At 55.4% G+C, this 20,528-nt stretch overlaps 1 protein-coding gene across 2 annotated transcripts in view; it reads left to right on the top strand.

Moving 5' to 3' along the window:
* The first annotated feature begins 8,775 nt into the window (after positions 1-8,775).
* PTPRS (protein tyrosine phosphatase receptor type S) overlaps positions 8,776-20,528 on the top strand; it is a 149,133-nt gene continuing 137,380 nt past the window's right edge. Inside the window, exons 1-2 of one of the 2 annotated variants that reach the window (XM_042024346.1) lie at positions 8,817-8,872; positions 12,124-12,204. The gene's annotated coding sequence lies outside the window, so the exon portion shown is untranslated. Of the gene's footprint in view, positions 8,873-12,123; positions 12,205-20,528 lie in introns of both variants that reach the window. The other variant, XM_042024345.1, reaches the window with a different exon arrangement.

The following is a 20,528-nucleotide window of genomic DNA, read 5'->3' on the forward strand; positions in this document are numbered from 1 at the left end:
TGTGTTTACATGGGGAGCTGGGGGGAATCTGTGCCGTTGTCACTCAGAAACACCTTGTTTCCAGATTTTTATCCCTGATCCCCCACATCAGTGTGGGGAACAGCGCTGAGAGCTCTCCCTGCTACTTCCCAATGAGCAAGCTGGGACCAATGTGAGAGCTGTGCTGGGCAGTGGGTGCAGAGTGAGGGGTGGTTCAGCCCCAAGCTGCATCTCTCCCTGTGCCTGTGTGACACCGCTGTCAGTGGCCACGTCAGTGCCAGGGAAGGGTGACATCCTCACCGGGGCCAGGAGTGAAGTGGGTGGCAAATGCCACGGTTATTATTAGTCAACACCAGGGAACAAAAGAACTGCAAAATAGACCCCACCAAAACCCCTCCCAGTTCTTATTTCCTTCCTTCTTAGCCCAATTTTCCAGGACATTTAAGCCTATCCCGGGGTGGGGGGGGGTGACACAGCACGCAAAGGGCAGCACCTGCATGTCCCCTCTGCCACAGTGCCCCTGGTCAGACAGCAAGGGGGCAGAGGGGTGCAGGGACACATCTGGCAGGCGTGGGGTGGCTCAGCCCTAACACATCTGGGCAGATGAGCATCGGTCTGACGGAGAGGAGCTCGTCAGGCAGGGAGCAGGCAGGGAGCAGGCAGGGAGCAGGCAGGGCCTCTGCAGCATTAACCCCGCAGGTGCTGGGTGAGGAGAAGCTCAGCTGGGGAAAAATCAGCAAATCCCAGGGATGGCTCTGCTCTGGCTCCCCATGGGTGACCGGGGAGATGAGCTGGGCTGTGCACCCATCTCCCTGAGCACCCTGTGCCTTTGGCAGTGGGTTACAATCACGCCCCAGCAAACACTAAAAGCCATGCAGGTGATATGGACAAATGGACACTGTGCCTTTGGAGCTGCTCCAAGAGCATCTGGCACGTCCATAGGAAAATCAGCCAAGCCATTTGGCCAGCATCCAGGTGGCAACTTGAAGCTGGAAAGGGGCTCAAAACTCGAAAGATTTACAGCCACCCTGCACTCCGAAGCCCTTTTACATGATTAGAGCAATGGCCATGGGCCGGTTTTCAGGGAGGAGCAGGACTGCTTGTACCCAGTGTGCAGCCATGAGGCATCCAAGACCCATTCCAGAAAAAAGGAAAAACAGACTGAGAGCATCCTGTGTGCCTATGATGGCATCCAGGTGTATTGGTGCGATCGGTACCTGACAGATGCTGGGAGCACAGGGAGAACCCCCTGTGCAGGGGGTGCCTGTGTCCCTGGGACGGGCACCTGATGGCTGCTGGGAGCACACACAGCACAGCCCCACGTCAGGGTGCACGCAGGCACTGTGGCTATCTGGCATCACATGAGCAAAGCCGTGTTATGCCCAGCGTGCCCAAGGGTCAGGGATGGCATGTCCCAGTGACCCCAGAGAGATGTTTCCTCTGAGGTTATCTACAGGTCACTTCCCAGAACTAGCAGAGAAGAAAGACAATTTTTTTCCTGCCCAGTGGCCAGGCTGAACTTCCCAAGCTGTTCGAGCGCCTGTGCGTGAAAACTTCAGCTCATTAATTAAGCCCAGAAAATTAGAAACTGGCCTAAATATAGCGGCCCAATGAGACTGAAAAACGAAAGGAAAACATCCTTCCAACTGCCTCGCCCGCCCACCCGCCTGCACTGGCAGGGAAATAAAAGACAGAAATTCCCTTTTAAACTCCACTTTCCCCGTGCACAAGCAAAGTGTCGGGACCCACGCGGGGGAGAAATTCAATTAGAAAAAGAGCTGTTTGCAAAGAGGTTGGTCCCATCTCCCATTATGCAGGTCTCCAGGATGCAGAAGCTTCCTCCAGGATGGGGAAACCTTCACTTCATGGTTCACTTTGTCAGTTCCATGGGCCTGTGGTGGGAGCACCTGGGAGTTGCTAGATCGCTGGGGGCTTCTTAGGCTGACATGGAGCCAAATCTCCTGCAGCTTCCTACCAGCTTCTTGTCCAGGAGAGGACAACAGGAAAAGAGAGGAAGGAAGGCAGGAAGGCAGGCAGGAAGGAAGGAAGGAAGGAAGGAATATAAATTTATCTTTTCCTCCCTGAGGGCTGGCAGAGCATTAAGACCTCATTTGTTTGGCACAGGGATCACGGAGTCCCACATGGCACGACTCATTCAGCCTCAGTAGACTGTTTCCTATTTTATATTCTGGATAATTTAACCCACTTCAAACAAAAGCTTCTCTCCCTGCTCCAAGCACAGCGATTCCCCACCACACTCTCACAATCCAACAGGCCACAGGCCTGCAAAGAGGCGTCCTGAGGATCAGATCCGGATTTTTTTACCCATAGGATGATGTCGCAGGTCATAGATCCTAGAGGACATGTGCACGCACACCTTTCCTCTGGGCGGACTTTTCCCTAGCAAGGCACCCGCTTCATCAGGGAGCTTTGCTGGACCAAAGGCTCTGGAGGCGGTGACGGTGGAGCAGTGTTTGCCCATGCCCACAGTCTCAGCCAGCTGCCGCCTCCTGGGAGGTGACATTACTCTGCCCTGGGTGCCTGAGCCTGGCCTCGCACAGCCCGGTGCCGGCAGAGCCAGCAGAGCAGCCAGGATGGAGAGGTGCAGGCGGGCTCCCCCCTCCTGGCATACAGGCTGCTGTGGCAACGAGGGCTGGATAAACACCAGGCATCCCTCGGCCACGATTGTCCGGCTGAGGGCAGCAGGGTGGTGGGCAATGACAGCGCCGGGGCTGGATCTGAGCTGCGCCTCGAGGGAGCACTGAGGGATCCCCTCTCCTCCCCCCGGCCCCTCCGGCCCCGGGCTGTGTCCGGCCCAACTGCGATGTTCTGCCACGGCCCTTTGGAACTGACGAGCTCACTTCTCTTCTGCTTCCTCCCCTTTGAGCTTCCAGGGCCCACGAGGACAAAACCAAAAGTGGTGACGAGCTGAGTGACACCCGAAACGCGGCAGGGGGGTCTGAGCAGCGGGGCTGGAGTGAGTCAGCTGCCGGTGACAGCAGTACCTGAGCGTCTCAATTAGCAGCAGCTCCTGAAGAAGGTGAAATGACTAATGACTGATCTCCGCGCACTGTTCCAACCAGTTTTGTTCTCATTTCATTCAGACAAAAAGCCTCTGCTGCCTGCTCCGGCTGGGGAGGAGCAAGGATAATGAGGAGTGAGTGTAATTCCCGCAGCAGCAGGAATGGGGGTGGCTCCTGCTCCTGCTGAGCTGCCCAGAGGGGTGGGATTTTGGTGGCAGCTGCGTGGGGTGACAAGGTTGGACGGGGTTTGGAGCAACCTGGGATAGTGGAAGGTGTCCCTGCTCATGGCAGCGGGTTGGAACGAGATGATCTTTAGGGTTACTTCCAACTCAAACCATTCTGTGATTCTGGAACCCTGAGTACAGGGGAGGTGGAATGGGGCCGCTGGAGCTCAGCGGGACCTTGGGGTGCAAAGGGGAAAGGGATTCAGGGCTGATTTGGCTCAGTCCTGCAGGGATCCTTCTGTGTTGAGCTGGGGAAAGTGAGCGTGGCTTGGGAACAAGCCCAGGGGAAGCAAGAAGGTGAGGATAAAGCACTGGGTCCAGCTGGCGGTTGGGAAGTCCCCCTGGGAGCTCCCCCACCGTGCTGTGGCTCCCCATCAGCTCTGGCTCGTGGTGGGGAAAGCCAAACCCCAGCGTGGGTGAGTTTGGACCTTCCATATGGAGTGGGTTACATCTGCGGCGAGGCTGTTCACAGCATCCCACACAGCTTTTCCTTATTTAGCCCAATCCATATTTATCCCACAGTCTCCTCTCCCCACACCAAAACCAATCTCAATCCAGCTACCACGGCACAGAGGGTGAACTGCAGCCCCACTGAGCAGCTGGGCTGGGAACATCGCTGCTGGAAAGGAACCCGGAGGGGAAGCAGCTGCTGGGTTATTTCCCCAACAAAGCAATTCCTGTGTGTAACAAGTCACTACCAGCACTGGGCATGAGGATGCTGCTGCCTCGATCCACAGCACCCACATTTGCACCTAGCCAGGCTGGAAACCAAAGAGCTGTTTTAGGCTTGGAAGCTCAAAAGATTCATCAAGATTTTATAGCTTTTGCTCTGCAGTTATGAAACAGTGACCACAAGCCAAATACCTCTGTCCTTTACCTTCCCGCAACACCGATGACTTTGGTGCAATAGAGAGCAAACCTCAGCCTGTCATTTTTCACTGCACAGACAGAATTCAGCCCATAATGTTCTTGATAAAGCAAAGTACCAATGACACAGCTGAAAAACATCAGCGGAGCAAAGAGCGGAGAAAACTTCCCTGGGCTTCCATATGGCATCGCTCCATCTTGGATCACATTACTATTATATTTCATCCAGCTTTAGCTGCTTCCCATGTTATCTGACGCGGGGAAAATGTTGATGGGAGGACTCTGGTGCAGACACTTGGATTTCTCTCCCATAGGCGCCTGCCACATTTGTATTCTCCCCAGGACTGCGCCGTTTTCAAAATGTTTTGTTAAGTTAATTTGTATCCGCAGCCACTTGTGAATTTTTCAGATTATTTGATCTGTAACTGAACTAACATGAAGAGTAACTATTGTTCTGCAGGAGCAGACGGTGCCAAAGCGTGTCTTACGTGTTTGACACATGCCTGTCTTCTCACCCCAAGCGCAGTCCCCAGGCACCAGCAATGCTGCTGGAAACCAGTCTGGGGATGGCCCAGGATCCAGCCGGAGCTGCCGCCCCGCAGACCCCTGGCACCACCACCCGCAAAAACCCTCCTTGGAGGCATTTGCCTCGATTGCAAATGACCCCAGGTGGGTAATTGTGCCTCAGACATGTTCCTGCAGCCACGGAGCTTCTTTGTGTGTCTCATGGACACAAGGTTTTCAGGCAGCGCCTGAGAAGGGCAGGTTTGCTGGAGCTGAGGCCAGGCTGGATGGGGCTTGGAGCACCCTGGGATAATGAAAGGGTTCCCTGCCCACGGCAGGGGTGGAACTAGAGGGGCTTTAAGGCCTCTTCCAACACAAACCATTCCGGATTCTACGAGCCTCAGTGGGGTGCTGAGCCTCGCAGGGCACCCCCTGCCTCTGTTTGCTGAACACCAGAGAGGTTTCAATTTTCTGTACCGCCAGCTTTGGCAATTCCACTGCGTTTGGGCAGTGCCAAGGCCGGGGCCAGCGTGCAGCCCCGTGAGCTCCCTCCCCTGCTGTGCTTCTGCAGGAATTCATTCCTCGCTGGTTTTCTGTGGGAAACTGTGTTAAGGACTTGGGAGCAAGGAGACAGCACAAAGCTGGAGTGAAGCCTCCTGATGGTGAGCTCGGCTTTGCCCTTCCTGCTGCTCCTTCAGCCTCGCTCTCTTGGTACTGCTGCTGTGTGGGAGCCGGGATCCAGTGGGATGACAGCAACGCAGAATTCCTCTGTAAGTTCCGTCAAGAGATGAGTTTCTGCCTCACGAAGACCCCAGACTCAGGAAGGGGTAAGATTTTTGAAGTGGTTTCTCAGCTGCTGCCGAGACCTTCTCCCAGAGGTTATAGATAAGGCAGGTTCTGGAAGCCAGGGCTTGGTCTGACCTGCCAAAATCTTCCGGTGAACTGGAAGGAAATGGAAATCAAACAGGTACATACCCATTTGGGATCTGCAGAAGCAGTGGCAGCAGTTCCCACCCTCGGCTCAGGGTCATGGCACAGGATCCGGGTTTATGGATCGGCACCTGCCCGTTCAGCCGGGAACAAGCCGGCATCGATCGCGCCCTGCGCCTGGGCTTTAGCTGTTGTTTTGGCAGCGTTAATTTAAGAACTGAATTCAAACGCCATCAAGGGGGAGATCAATAGCTTTTTTCACAACCCACCAGTGACTGTGTCTGGGCACAGCGGCTGCAGCTCAGACTCACTCTTCACACAGCTTTTACATGGATTAAAACCAAGCGGAAACAAAAAAGGGTTGGAAAAGAAGTTGGGAGTAAAGTTGGCTCCAGCACAAACCCCAGGCATCAAGGTCAAGCCCAAACTGTTGATTCCCTTAGGTGATGTGAGGTGTGTGAAGGATTTCCAGGATAACAGTGGTAAAAAGTCTTCTTACACTCTGCAGGACTCACAAAGTGTGTCTGCAGGGGCTGGATCACATCCCTGGTAAAACATGGACGGGGCTTGGGGCAACCTGGGATAGTGGAAGGTGTCTGTGGCCATGGCAGGGCTGGGACAAGATGATGTTTAAGGTTCCTCCAACCCAAACCATTCCATGATTCCATGACTATTTCATACTGCAGGAGCACTGCAGAAGCTCCTCTGCACCAGCCACTGCTGGGCTGGTGAGAATATGTTGTCATCTGCTTTAGCAGATTGATAAAAAAACCCAAACCAGGCAGGATTTGGGGCACATCTCCACAGGCTCCACGTGCACCTGAAAACTCACCCATTAGTCATGAGGCCAGGCAGGAATTGCGCATCCCTGCAGTCATTCACGGCTTTATGGCAAGTCATGAGATATTTGGTATTTTCCTTCGAGCAAACAAAAGCAGATGATTAAGGAAGAGGCGCAGCTTGCTCGCTTTCAGGAGGAAGACAGCTTGCAAAATGCAACTCTCAGAGCTTCAATAAAACTCCAGAAAGCAAATAAACAGCCTGGCTGAAAGGAGAATGCTCCCAGTTTTCTGAATTTTAAGCCAAAACTGGGATTTTGGGGGGAAGAATGGGGATTACCTCCTGCAAAACTGGCACCAATAAAATGTCAGGAGAGCATGGATACTGAAATGCCAAGACAAATCTGTGTCACAACCCCAGCTTGACTTTTCAGGCTAAATAAACACCAGAAACCTCCAAAGCTTCGAGTGGAAAACCATCTCCAAATGGGAAGCCAAAAAGAAAGCAACTGAGTTTCATCTTTCTTCTAGTTTTATTTTACTTTTTTTGTTATTATTTTCATTTCCAAAGCCTTTTTTGCTAAGGCAACATGTTTATACAAATTGCCTCACTCTCATGAGAAAATAATGAAAAAAATATAACTATTTGCAGATGGAAAAATATTCTGTCAGAAATTTCCTGGCCACCTCTCCATTTCATGCCAACGCTCTGAAGGGCTATAAATGACTGTAGAGCAGCAAATTTGGCTACCAAGATTTTGAACCATGGTGTAGCAGCTCTCTACACACAGAACTTAAAACCCCCCACTTATTTTACACTTTTCTACACAAGTATCTCTGCACTATAAAATATACATGGAAACATCGATCGCTCTAGTGATCAAATATCTCCCCCTTCAAAAATACAACCCATCCAGAAATGCAAGCATCCAAATTAAGAATGGGCTGGAGAGTTGAATTGCAAATGAATCAATTCCTTCCTCCAAAAAATAATAAAAAAATAAATATCCAGTCAAGCAAGACCAGAATGGGCTGGTTAATAATTGATATTTACATTTCTCCCGTGTCTGATCAAAGGATTTGATTGCATGACAAATGAGGAAATTACTGTAAAATATTATACATCCATTAAGAACACAGATGCAGCAGATAGGACGTGGAGCCCTGGAGATGCGGTGTTTGCCACCGGGCCCTGCGGAAAGGGGCTGGGCTGGCGGGGAAAGCGGATATTTTCCGGATGTGGAAGAGAATCAGTGATTGATCCCTGGTCTGTAGGAGAAGATGGGAAAAGGGTGTCTGGGGCAGGGCCTGGACTCCCCCAGGAGATGAGAAGATGGGGCTGGACCCCGCAGCAGTGTGGTGGGCACCTTGTAGCTGGTCCTGTGGGTCCTTCTGGGCTCCTACGGATCCCTAGGGGATTCTATGGACCTCTGTGGATCTCTAGGGCTCCAATCCTTGGAAAAGGACTTTTCTCACAGAGGAAAATTATTTTAAGAAATCCAAGTGAAGGTTCCTGGCGCTGCCTCACGCCCTCCAGCTCACGCAGCCCCTCCGCCTGCAGCAAGGGCAGCACTGGGTGCTGATGGCGTTTTTCTGGTGTACCTGGGAAAACAGAGCAGCTTTAATGCCTGCGGTTCCTTTCCAAGGCCGCAGCAACAGCAACTTCTTGGCTTTTGGCTCTTGTCATGCAGAAAAACGAGCGAAACCCCCAATCGATGGTGGCGGCCCGAGGCCGTGCAGAGGGGCAGTTCCTCTCAGCCCCGGCAAGAGAAACGATCCCGTATTTCTGCTGGATTTCCCAGGAACGGTTAAAACTCGGCTGACATTTGGTCAGTCTGAGGAGGCACACGGGGGATCAGGGAAGTTTTGGAGCAGCAGATGGGGGAGTGGATGTCTGCCCTCGGAGCGAGAGCATCCTCCTGCTCCAACAGCGGCGCGACCCCAGCATGCTCCGGAGCTCCAGAAAAGGAAAATGAGGGGAAAACCGTTCCTCCAATTATCGCTGGGAGTATACTAAACACGGGAAACATGGAGAACTTACTAAACACGGGGAATAAATTAAACATGGGAGATAGGGCAAATATGGAGAATTTACTGAACGTGGAGGCTACACCAAACACGGGAGCCACAGCGGATCCATTAAACGCGGTGGCTGCATCAAACGTGTCGGGAGGCCCTGCAAGGACCCCTGCGCCCCCCGCGCCCCTCGCGCCCCCGCTCCCACGTGCGCGGCGCCTTTAAGGCGCGGCCGCGCCCCAGCGGCTCCGCGGTGACGTCACGGCCCCCGCGCCCCCCGGCGGAGCGGGGAGGGCTCGGGGTGTCCCGCCCCGCGGTGACGTCACGCGGCGGCGGCTCGGGGAATGACATCACCTGTGCGAGTGGCCGGCGGGCGGGAGCTCGCGCCGCAGTGTCCCCGCGCCGCGGCCCCAGCGCAGCCGCCGGGCGGAGGCGGAGGGACAGCGGGGAGGCGGAGGAGGAGGAGGAGGAGGAGGAGGGCGGGGAGGGCGGCCGCGGCCCCTCGCAGCCCCTCCGCCGGCAGCATGGGAGCGGGCGGCCGCGCCGGCAGGTACCGGGGGCGCGTTATAGCGGGGCCGGGGCGTGGGGCCGCTTTGTCCGCGCGGGGGTGGCCGAGGGGCCGCGCTGAGCCGCGGGGCTGCGGGAGGGCTGCGCCGAGGAGGGGTCGCGTTACATCGGGGTGCAGCGAGAGCGGCGGGGGAGGTCGCGGGAGAGGGGCGCGGGTGGCCGGCGGGGGGGGTGAGGGATGGCGTTATAGCGGGGAGCGCTCGGGAGGGGGTGGGCAGGCGGGCGGGGGTCTCGTTGCGGGGGGTGCGGCCGGCGACGATGGGGGGGGTCGCGGGTGGGTGGCACCGGCGAATGGGGGGCGTGTTATGGGGGGACGCATGGGAGGGGTGCGGGGGGAAGGGGCCGCGCTATAGCGGGGGTGCGGGGAGGGGGCGCGCCGGACCGCGGGCACGTGCGGCGGGGGGATGCGGGGCAGCGCCGGGGCGGCGGCCCCGGAACCGGGCGGGGGCACCGAGCTGCGCTGGAGCCTGGGGGGCGCAGCCCGGCCGGGGGGTCCTGGGGCAGAGCCCGCCCCACGCCCCGCTGCCGCTCCCGGGGTGCGCCCCGCTCCGTCCCCCGCCGCCCCGGGATGTGTCCGCGCCCCGCTCCGTCCCACGCCCCGCTGCCGGTGCCTTCCCCCGCCGCCCCCGCTTTAGGACCCCCGGCGCCCCTCCGTGCTCTTCTGTCGCTGCCATCGCGCCCCCGCCCCGTCCCTCCGGCGCCTCCCGAGCGCGGTCCCGCCGGGTGCGGGGTGCGGCCCCGCGCGTGACCGTGGGGGCTCCGGCATCACCCCCGTGCTCGGGGCTGCGCTCCCACGGAGCAGCACCGTGGGACCGCCTGTGCTGGGTGCTGCTCGGTGGCTTCTCCACCTCCCGGCTCTGGGCACACTGGGATGCTCCGGTGGTGGAGCCGATGCCGCTCCCGGAGCAGCACCGCCGGGATGCGGGTGTCGGAGGAGCCGTCGGAGCGTTCCCCTGTGCGATACCGCGTCCTGGGGACACGGCTGTGTCCCCCGGGATGCTGCCTGCTCCCACCCCAGGCACCGGGGGTGCCTTGTCCTCCCACCACCCCTGAGCCCACCAGCAAGTGGGTTTTGCCCCGCTGTCATCGGCTGTGGGGTGGCTCGGTGACAGTAGTGAGGAAGGGACGTGGGTCACCCCAGAACCACCCAAGTCCCCATGTTGGGGGGGGCCTCTCCCCTGCGCTCTGGGGGCTACACCCTTCTGAAAGGGGAATTGGGCTCTGGGGCTGGGGACAGCCCTGGAGTCACAGCGGGACACCTCTGGGGTGACAGCAGGTGGTGTTTTCCATCTGCCCTCGGGGATTTCAGCTGAAATCTCAAGCCCTGGGATCATCCTGCAGCAGGCAAGAGCTGGCCCCGGAGCCTCCGTGTCACCGAGCCAGAATTTGTCACGAGGAGGGTGAACCCCCCCACACCCCTTCAATAAGTGTAACGATTAATAATGTTTGTGTTTCCCCAGGAGGATCCCATTCCAGCCCCTCCTGGGCAAGCAAATGTGGTATAAGGGGAGCAGTGTGGGTGCAGAGGTGATGCCCGTGGGAGGGTGGTCAGGATCTGCGGGATGGAATCTGGACCCCGTGGGGTAGAGGACATCTCTGCTCTTGGGGCGTTCACCCTCTCCGAGTCCCGGGAGGCTTTTCTCCCGCAAAAGCACTCTCTGCAGTTGGGAGGAAAATGCAGTTTTGACGGGGGAGTTTCAGCCCTTCCTCCGAGCGGGAACACCCTGCGGAGTGAGGGGAGTGCCTGGAGCGTCGCCTGTTCCCTCCCCAGGCAAACCCCTCTGAAATTTGCAGGGGACGTTCCCCATGGCACTCCTGCTTCTGCTCCTGCCCGCAGCTCCCGGCTGTCAATGCTGATTGCAGCTTGACTTGGCCAGGGCAAAATATTACGGATTTATATCATTTTTCCCTATAAATCGTGTGTTGGGGGTTTTGTACCTGCACCTGGCTGGAGGAGCTGTTTGTGTAATCTGAAGGGGACCTGGCTGTGGGGGACAGGGCTGCTGTCCCTGGGAGAGCTCCCAGTGAGGGAAATGAGGTTGGATCTGGGTGCTGGGCACAAAGGCTGTTGGGTTCAGCAGGGCAGGGCGTGTGCTGATGAGGGGACCCTCCTGCCCTTCCTACGGGGAAGATACCCCCCCTCTGCACACCCAGCAGGGGGAAAGCTGTTAATTGTTCCCTGCCAGATTGACTTATAAATTAACGGGTTTGCTGGCACTCTCCTCCTCCTTCCTGTGCGTGGTAAAGGCCCATATTTCAAATGGGAAAAAGTCATAAATACTTTGAGTAATGTGAGAGGAGCTTCCAGCTGAAGCTATGCCACCAAGGGATGTGGGGGGAGAGGGGTCCCCCACAGCAGAGCCGTTCATGTGCTTGGGCATGGGGTGATGGAGGTGACGGGCAGGAGGTCCTCGGGTCCTTTTGTGGTTGTCTTCTGGCATTGGCCTCGCTGGCAGGACAGGGTTGGGTCCTCTGTGGCCCCCATGTCTCTGTGTCCCCCTGTTCCCTGGTGCTCACTGGGTTGATAAATGTAGGTTTGGTGAACAAAGCCTCTTCCTGGGGCATCCCTTTCATCTCGTCCTTAGGGGAGCAGGTTTGCTGTGCCTTTTTCAGGATGCTAAGGAGTGACCAGTGTGACATCTTCCCTAAGGAGAAGAGGAAAAACGTGCCTTTGCTCTCTCTCTCCAGGATTGTGGGTTCCTGTTAGACCCTCAGTTCTGCTGCTGCCTTGGGGACAGAGGTGGGAATGAGGGTGGAGAGACAGCTGAGGTCCAGCCAGGCGGGATGTCCGCAGAGATGATGTGGCCACACGCCGGGGAAACTGAGGCTGGAGGGGGGTGCTGTTTGTGGCTCCTCAGGGCACAGGAACAGCTCCGAAGGGCTCGGGCCATATTAAGGGACCCCAGAGCTGGCTTTGAGGTGGGAGACTCCGACCCCATGCTGCTCTGGGGTCTGGGGGTCCCTCCCAGCGTGGATCCCTCTGCGGTGCCCAGCGGGGCGCTCCCCAGGCTGGCACCGGGGGCAGCCCCATGCAGCTGCTCTCCTCGGAGCAGAGTTACTCCAGGTAGTAAACGCCTGTTGAGCTGTTTATGCGCTCCCCACGTGGCGCCAGGGTTGCGTGGGTGGCGAGCTGCCGTGATGGATGCGAGCTGTGGCCTGTGGCCTGCGCCGCACATGGGTTTGATTTGAACTCGCTCTGTTCCCAGCTGAAACAGTTTTTCTTTTGCATTGCAGAGATAAAATTGCGAGTGTAGGAATCCGAGATAAAGTGAAGCCAGATCTAACCCGAGTCAGTGTGGGCAGTGCGAGCGTATGGTAAGGAGAGAGGTTACTCAGTTGCATTAAAAAGATGCTGCTAAGTAGTTTAATCCACAGTTGCTGAACTTTGAGCTTTAAATTCTTCTTATACGAGTTGATAAGAACATGCATATTATTCATAACTCTCTCCTCAAAAAAAGAGAAATCTGTAAATGACTTCTGTTAAATATCATTGCTTCAACAGCGTGAAAAATGTGCCTGACTTGTACTTCAAATAATCCCTTCCCTTGGCCCAGCTCCCTCCATCCGTGAAGCTCTTTGCTTCCTGCAGAGGATGGTGGGAATGGGGTCAGGAGCTGGGGGCTTTGCTCTGGCCTGGTGTCTCTGGGCAGAACCCCCAGGACATATATTTCATTTATTTTATATTTGCGAATGGAAGGAGCCAGCCAGGCTGGGCAGCTTCTGGCCGTGTCAGTATTGCTTTTTAAAAATTGTGGTCGATTTTAAACCTGTGAGCCCTGAAGTAGTAACACTCAGACCAGCTTCCTTTCTGCAAAGTTTATTACACAATAAGCTGGAACAATCTGCAGGCTCTGTTCGTTAGACCTTTTTTTTTTACTCTTGTCCTCTCTTTCTGATTATTTGCTTTATAACTTGACCAGCTGTTTTTTTTTTTCCTTGACATCAGCCTAGGAAACTGAAAATTGTCTTTTATTTTCCCCCATCTTTCAACTCATAAGCCCTCTGGAGTTCTGGGTCTGATCCAACATAATTCTTTTGGACTTCTAATTTTTTTTTTCTAGCTTGGGTATCATTGTCTTGCCTTGTAATTTATCGAGCTTGGCGTTCCTGTTGCAAAGGCTGCCTGTGCTGTCGGATTATTTGCTCATCTGACACGCCCGTGCCGAGCTGCTTGTCCTGCACACAGACGGCCGTGTCCCCCTGCAGCCCCAGCATCCTCCGAAAAAAGAGGAATTTTCAGGGTCCTGTTGCCTTCTTGACATGGCTCCATAAGGAGCTGGTTGGGAGGTGTGAGTTTCTTTGAACTTTATTTATTATTTTTTTATAATCCGTGAAGCCTCTTGGCTCCCGGCCTCCCACCGGCTCCCGAGGGCAGGCGTGTGGCTCCCACAGGTGTGTGAACAGCCCAGGAGGAGGCAGAGGAGCTGCTGTGGCAGAGGAAGGGGATGGGGATGTGCGTCCCCCTGGGATGCCCAGGTGCGAGGAGGAGGCACGTGCAGGGTGGAGGAGCGTGGCATGGGCTGTGCACACACCTGGAGGCGCAGAACTGAGGTATTTGGGGATGCTCTGCTGACTCTGGAGCCAAAGGAATAATGAGGGTGAGACAGCCCCGCTCTTGGGAAAGGGGGACACACCAGGACACAACCCAAAGCTGGGATTTCTCCCTCTTCCTGGGACTTCCTGGCCCCTCAAGGACTTCTGTCCCCCGCCCCAGAGAAGCGAGGCTTCACCATGTCCCGATCCTGCCATCCTGTGGTCCTGGGCTGTTGGAGCCTCACCTGGGCTTGTGCATTGTGGGTTTGGAAAGCTTTGGGAATGGCCTTTGCGCAGCTCGTGGTGCAGCAGCATGGGATTTGGGAGCTCTGCTGTTTGGGCATGGCCAGCCCTGAGGGAGATGGGATTTTAGCATTCCCGTTTTCCATGCATTACTATCGCTCAGGCTGATGCAGTGTGAGTGTTGTACAACCAGGATCCATCAGAACGTCCGTGCTCTAGTTCCCTGGCAACATTTGCACAAAATAAGAGCTGCTCTAGATTAGACAGCAGATATTAGTTTGTCTAAACAGGTTTAAAAACCTATCAAATTAAACTGGGCCAGGCAACTCGTACAATGTGTACACCTAAATTGGTTTAACATTTGCATAAATCAGATTAAATCGGGGCTGTGGGATGGTTTAGGTTGGGAAGCCTATGGCTATTTGTGCCCAGCTCCTGGAGTTCTCCACTCCTGCTGCCGTGTCAGGGTTGTTTTTGCACAGCAGCAGCTGAATCCCCTGTTTTCAGTCCCATTTGTAGGTGAGTGCTCTGTCAGTGCTGGCTTACACCAGTCCGGGGGCTGCAGTTTGACTGTGACCTCTGAGCAGCTGGGCTGTCCCCACCTTCCCGGGGATCACGGCTGGTTCAGCTGCAGCCACGATTTGCAACACGTGGCAGGTCCTGCAGGGGTTTTGCAAGAAGGGTCTCTCTCTCCAGGAGGATTTTGAAGCCTTTTGGGGTTTGAGTAGTGAAGGGTTCAGAGGTGAATCTGTACCTGGGGTGCTCCGTGCCGGGGGTCCCACCGGGTCCCACCTCTCCTGCTGCCGTCTCTCTGCATCAGTCTTGGGGTGTCTTGGACGGGGTCTGCGGGGATGTGATGGTGGGAATGCATCACATATCCTGCTTCTGAGCATTGAGCTCCTCTGGTCAGCCTGCCTGGGAGCACAGCAGGTAAAAGCTGGTCTGCTCAGACCTCGGGGATGGTTTGCTCTCCCGTGCTTGCTGCTGTGCTCCAGGGAACACATCATCAGGACGAGTTGAGATACATCAGATCCAAACTTCACAGTCAAGATCCACCAGATCCTCACTCCAGAAAGGCCCTGACTTTACCTAAGGCTGTTTCAGGGTTTTCCCCTGCTTTCACGTCTCTTTGTGGGCAGTGCTACGTGAGGTGTGGAGTCACACGGGGTAACCTCGTGCTCTGGGTGCAGAAGGCACAAAGCTGGGGGCAAGGTGCTCTCCATCTCTCTTGCATGGAAACAGCCAGCTGGGATGGCACATAGTGAGCAGGAGAGGGAGGACATGGTGCATGTGGCTTCTCAAACTGCAATAATCCCATCCTGGGAAAATAGCTGCCTCGTCAGGAATTCAGTGCTTTGTCTCTTTGTGGTGCTGGAGCTGAATCTCACCATCTTTCCCTCTGATCTGTTGTTCAGTTGTTTTCTTCGAGGTGTCCCTGTATCCAAATCAGTGTTGTGAGTAACTCCACAGCTGATTTAAGTCTGAAAGCTTCTTTCCTTAAAAGTCTTGGTCATGCTTCCCTCCATTTTGCTGTTGTGATCCAGCAGCAATGGACAGACCTGCTGCTTCCGTGCTGTGACATGCGTGTGTGCGTGCAGCAAAAGCTGCAGGAATTCAAGGTTTTTGTAGTTTTTTTTTAAGCTAATCGTCAGCTCTGACATCATCAAGTGTTTGTTCTGGTTCCTGTGAATCACAGATGGGTGCTGCTGCTTCGGGCTTGCACTGCTCAAGGCTTCCCTCCTGCTGCGTCTCTCCTTTGTTTCCCGAGGTGCTGCTGCTTGCTGGCAGCGGCTTCAGCTCTTTCCCTCCATTGGCAGCAGAGAGGAGCTGGAAGCTGAGCAGCAGTTTCCCCTCACCACGAGAAGTTCCCGTGTCCAGCACGGTCAGGATATGCAGGAAGCAAAGGTGGTGGGCAGAGCCGTGTCCCGTCGGGAGCAAGGGGTGGAACGAGATGATCTTAAAGGTCTCTTCTAACCCAAGCCACTCCACAATTCTATGAAGGGTATTTCTCAGGGTGCTGTAGTTTCTACCAACAACTTGTTGTTCCTTGGGATTTTTCTTGTCCCCTCCGGGCTGGTGCACCAAGGTCAGGGGCTGAGCACCACAGCCCGGTACCGGTGGGTCCCCTGGGAGCCGGCAGAGTGCTGTCTCCTGGCCAGGTGGGACCTGGTTGAATGGAACAGCCTGCAAAGGGCAGGGGATGCTCTGGAGACCCAGAGGCGCTGGGGAAGGATTGATGCAGAGGGCTGGGTCTTGTGGTAGCCAGTGCAAACCAGTTTATGAACCAACTGGTGTTTCTGTCCGCTGGCCTTGACATGGGGTGGCCGGCAGTGGACCTCTGCCCCGTGGTGTTTTGCACTGGACCATCACATGCCACGGCACAGAACCTCCCAGCCATGTCCTTCCCTCCAAGTCGCCATTTTATTTTTCTTAAACGTTTATGTATAACCGTACACTAACCTATAAAAATTAGTTTAGGATGGCTGCCAAGAAAATCTCTGCGGTGCCTTGTGGGTAACTCCCTGTGAATTACCATAAAAGCTGTAGTGTGAGGCTGCGGTGGCAGTTGTGAGGATGCCAGTCATCATGCTCTGTATTTAAAATTCAGATGAATGTGTAATGCCTCCATGGCTGGATTGCAGCAGCTCGGAGCATTCCTGGTGTCCCTGCCCTGCACGCTCTGCACCCGCTCTGGATTTTTAATGTCCTCTTTAGTTCTTCCAGTGTTTTGCTTGATTGTAAAGTGCAACAGGTAGCAAATTGTGGGCAAGCCATGCTGGGAGGGAGAGTGGTTTCTGATAGCTTCCTCCCTGGAGGGACCAACCTCCTGCTTCCACTGAGCCAGTGGCAATATTTCACTTAAGGGAAAAGCCACTCTGTAACCCTTCCCCTCCACATCCTGCCCGAGCCATGTCCCGTTTCCGAGGGCCCTCTGATTCTGGTTGTGCTCAGCCTGGGACTGGGGCTCGCTCGGTGAATGGAGCAGGGCTTGTCCCCCGGTGTTCGGGGATGTCTCACTGCCCTGCTGGAGAAGGATGGAGTTCCCTTGCCACCCAGCCGGTCCGTGTTGCTGTTTCTCTGTGTGCCCTTGGAAACCCAAAGTGCTTCTCTTTATCTGTCACCGCTGCTTTTCCTCCAGAGCCCTGAGCCGAGGTGACTGTGGGGCTCCAGAGCGGAGCCTCAGTCCTGGAGCTGCTCCGCTCCGTGCGGGGCTTGGCAGAGGGTGGTGCTGATCTGCTGGGCATGATGGATCATTTCATTTAAATTTTCCTGAAATATAATATTCATCTTGGTGTCACTGTCCCACCTTTATTACAGTTCACTGATAAACATCTGTAATCTGAGAGCGATCCGCACCCTGCCAGACACGGCCTGGGAATAATGAACACGTTCCTGGAGCCAGGAGAAGGCATCTCGGGGATGCATCCCTGCTCTCCCAGCCCTGGCTGATAAATAAAATGAGAAGCAAATCTGTTTTTCCCAGGTGTATTTACATGTGGCTGCTTGGTTCAGGGCTCTAAAATGGTGGCGATTGGATATAACCTGGTGTCCCTGTTAATACCCAACACGGATTTCTGAATGCAGCCTCTCTCCTGCCTCTGGCTGGGGGTACAGGGCACCACCCCAATTAATCCCCCCATGCTGGGCAGCTGGGCTGCCTTTTTCACCCCGTGGTAAATCTCTGCCCCTCTCTCAGGAGATTTCAGCAGGAGGGGATGCAGCTCTCCCAGGGTGCTGGGGCAGCGATGGCCCTGCACGTGCCATGGGTGGTTTCACATTCTCCCTGTGAGTCCAGAGCAAGCACAGGAGCTGGCAGGACCAAATGCAATCCCAGGAATGGTTCAACCTTGGCAGCTCAGTGTGATCCCAGGGCACAGGCTGTTTTGGGGCTCCAGCACAGCCTCTGTGTCCCCGCAGTGCCGGCAGCCAGGAAGCCTCCATCAGATTGCTGCTCGTCTCCTTCCTCTCCTGATGGGTTTTACCCCAAACGCTGCTGCTTCACTGAGCTCTGACTGTGGGAACTTGGGGTCACCTCCCTGTCCAGCCCAGGCAGGTGGATCAGCGTGTCCCAGCTCGGCCACCCACTCCAGAGCAAAGGTGACGTGACATCTGCTGTGCCCGGGATGGATTTTTTTTGCCAGTGCAGCAGTGGGAGGTGGCAGCTGCTGCTCCCACATGCCACTGGGACTGCTCTGCTTCCGCAGGGAGAATTGTTGGCTAATCATCCTCTGGGGAGCCAGCTCCTGACCATCTCCAGGGTTTTGACCTTCAACGTCAGAATCGAAGCGTTGCGAATCGCCGAAGCCTCGTACAGACCTGACCTCTTGGGCTGCTCTCCTGGAAGGGGTTTTCCTCTGCCTCTGCTTGTGCCTCCACTTCCTCCTCTGCATTTGACCCAGACCAAGCTGAATTTTCCACTGGTTTGGGATTTCCTGCCACCTCTGTTCCTTTCTGGCATCCAGGTCCTGAGACTTGCAGCCTACTTCTGTCCTTTTGCAAAACTTGTCTGGAAGAGGAAGATCCCTGGATCTGCAGTCCCCTAGCACCATTCATCTGGAATTGACAGCTGCCCCACCAGGCAAGCCCTGGCTCTGCTTTGGGATGCGCTCAGAGCCCCGAGGAGAGCAGCCGAGCAAGATTGTTGCTAACTCCTTCCTGGGAGCAAGGTTGTTGCTAACTCCTTCCTGGAAGGACTTGTTGCACCATGCTGATAAGAAGATTTATTTTTTCCAGGAGCCCAAAGCACAACTTGGCACTCTCAAGGGCTGAGGCTGAGCTGACAGTTGTGCTCCAAGCGGAGCGGGGCAGGAGCACGAGCCACCCTCACCACGTGTCCCATTTCCTCGGGGAGGGATGAGGACGAAGCTCCAGCCACCACCTTCATGTCTCAGCACCTTGATTTCAGCAGGCTGACCTGTCTGCTGCTGCGAGGTGGGAGCACCAGGGATATTTCTGGCCCCTGGAGCTGCTCATGGACTACATGCCCCAAAGGCTGTGCTGATGGTCCTGTAAGGGGATCCGGGTGAGGCTGCCTGGGTTTTGGGAAAGACCACAGACCTGCTGTGCTCTCAGCATCTGCTCCCAAGCAGTGGGATGGCAGCTTCCATGCTTTATCCAGTCATGCCTCCAGAAAGCAGCTTGAAAATCCCCAGGCTGAGCAGCTGCCCCAGAGGTGTGGAGAACTGGAGCATCCCTTTGCTTCTCCTCCCAGTGGAGGTGACGCGGGGGATGGCACCCATCCGGCAGCGCTGAGATGTGCTGATCTAAAAATAGCTGTAAGGTTGCTTTGAAAAGAGGAAAAGAAGGGAGGTGGGAGGAACTGAAGTGTTTCTTAGAAGTAAGAGAGAAAGGTGAATGAAATCCTTAATGGCTCTCACAGCTAAGGCTTTTCATCCCTGCTGCCTCAGGGAGCCCGCCGTGGGGTGTGGGAGCTGGGATGGGGGCCCACATGGGTGCCATGAGCTTCTGGTGTGGCAAGGAGCTGGATTTTGGACTGGGTAAGGAGTAATGAGGAAGGGGTGAAGAGAAGACATGCAATTTTCGTGTTGGAGATGCATTTTCAGCTGGCAGGGTCTTCCTGGTTGCTGTGTGACCCACCTGGGGCATCGTCCCCAATGTCCTACCTCATCCTGTGCTGTAGTTACTGGGCTGTCCCCTCTTATCATGGGTGGGTGACATGGCTGTGTCTCTGCATCTAGGGGGGCTGGGGGCAGGACTGGTGAAGTGGGGGGGACAGGCAGGCTCTGTGCTGCCTTTGGGTGCCCCCAGACGGGGTGAGCTCCCTGCATGCTCGAGCGCTTCCCGCTGCCAGAGCAACCTGTGCCGGGCGTGTAAGAAGGGCACAGGAAGGGAAGCTCGGGAACAGCTCTTGCCTTTCCTGCCATGCTCTTTGCAGGGGAGCAGAGGGGTGTTCCTGAGGGGTCTGTGCCCCCGAGCCACTGTCCCCAGCACTGGGCTGGCCAGGTCAGCTCACAGAGCTCGTAGGCTTGGATTTCTCTCTTCTAAGCCGCCAGAGCCAGGCTGTAGTTAGGCTGTGTTGTCGTGTATCCGGATCTCCCATCCCAGTGCTTTGTTCTTGACTTACCCTTGATGTTTTCCAATGTCTCTGAGTGAGCTGTATCCCTTATCCATGCCCCCATTTTTCATCCTCCATTCTGCCTCCTGCAGAGAGATGCTTTCAAGGCAGAGCAGCCTGGCGGTGTCCTGGGCAGTGTGTGTGTCCCCTGAGAGCCTTGTTCTCCTCCGGGCCCTCTGAACCTTCTCACAAGGAGCGTTTACGGGTGGCTCAATTGGAAGTTTTTCTAGGAAGTATCAGAGGAGCTTGTGGTCCTCACATCAGGGCCCTAGAACACTCTGCAGAGAGCTTTAATCTTAAAATAAAATCAAAGCAAGGCTTTCAACTTGGATTTTTCTTTGGAAGTCACTATTTTAAACCCATTTTTTTTCTGAGAAGTCCTTTAGGAGTGAAAAAACCCCATATCGTGAAATCTTGCCTATGTAAATAATTTCTGGGCTTGGGCTTTTTGAAGTCACAAGAAGGGTGTGCTGCTCAGTGCCCTCTGCCAAGGCAGTGCCAGAAGTGGTGGCATCACTTGGAGTCCTGTCTGTCCATCCCATTCCATCTGTATGTGCCTCTCTGCTTGTAGCCGCAGCCTCTGGGTGTGGATAATGGCAGTGCAGGACAGAGGTACCTTCCTGGCTGCTTGCAGTCACAGCATCTGAAAATATCCCGAGCTGAAAGGGACCCGCAAGGATCGCAGAGCCTTTGGAAGTCTGCGCTTTGGCACAACGGGGCAGCAGCCGGGAAAACCCACACGGCTGCCAAGCAGCGCCGCGCCGGGGGAGGCTTGGGGCTCTTGGGA

The sequence above is a fragment of the Corvus kubaryi genome, unplaced genomic scaffold (assembly GCF_017639235.1).
Source record: "Corvus kubaryi isolate FWS band 111438036 unplaced genomic scaffold, C.kubaryi_AGA036_p1.0 37262, whole genome shotgun sequence".
Taxonomy (NCBI): Eukaryota; Metazoa; Chordata; class Aves; order Passeriformes; family Corvidae; genus Corvus; species Corvus kubaryi.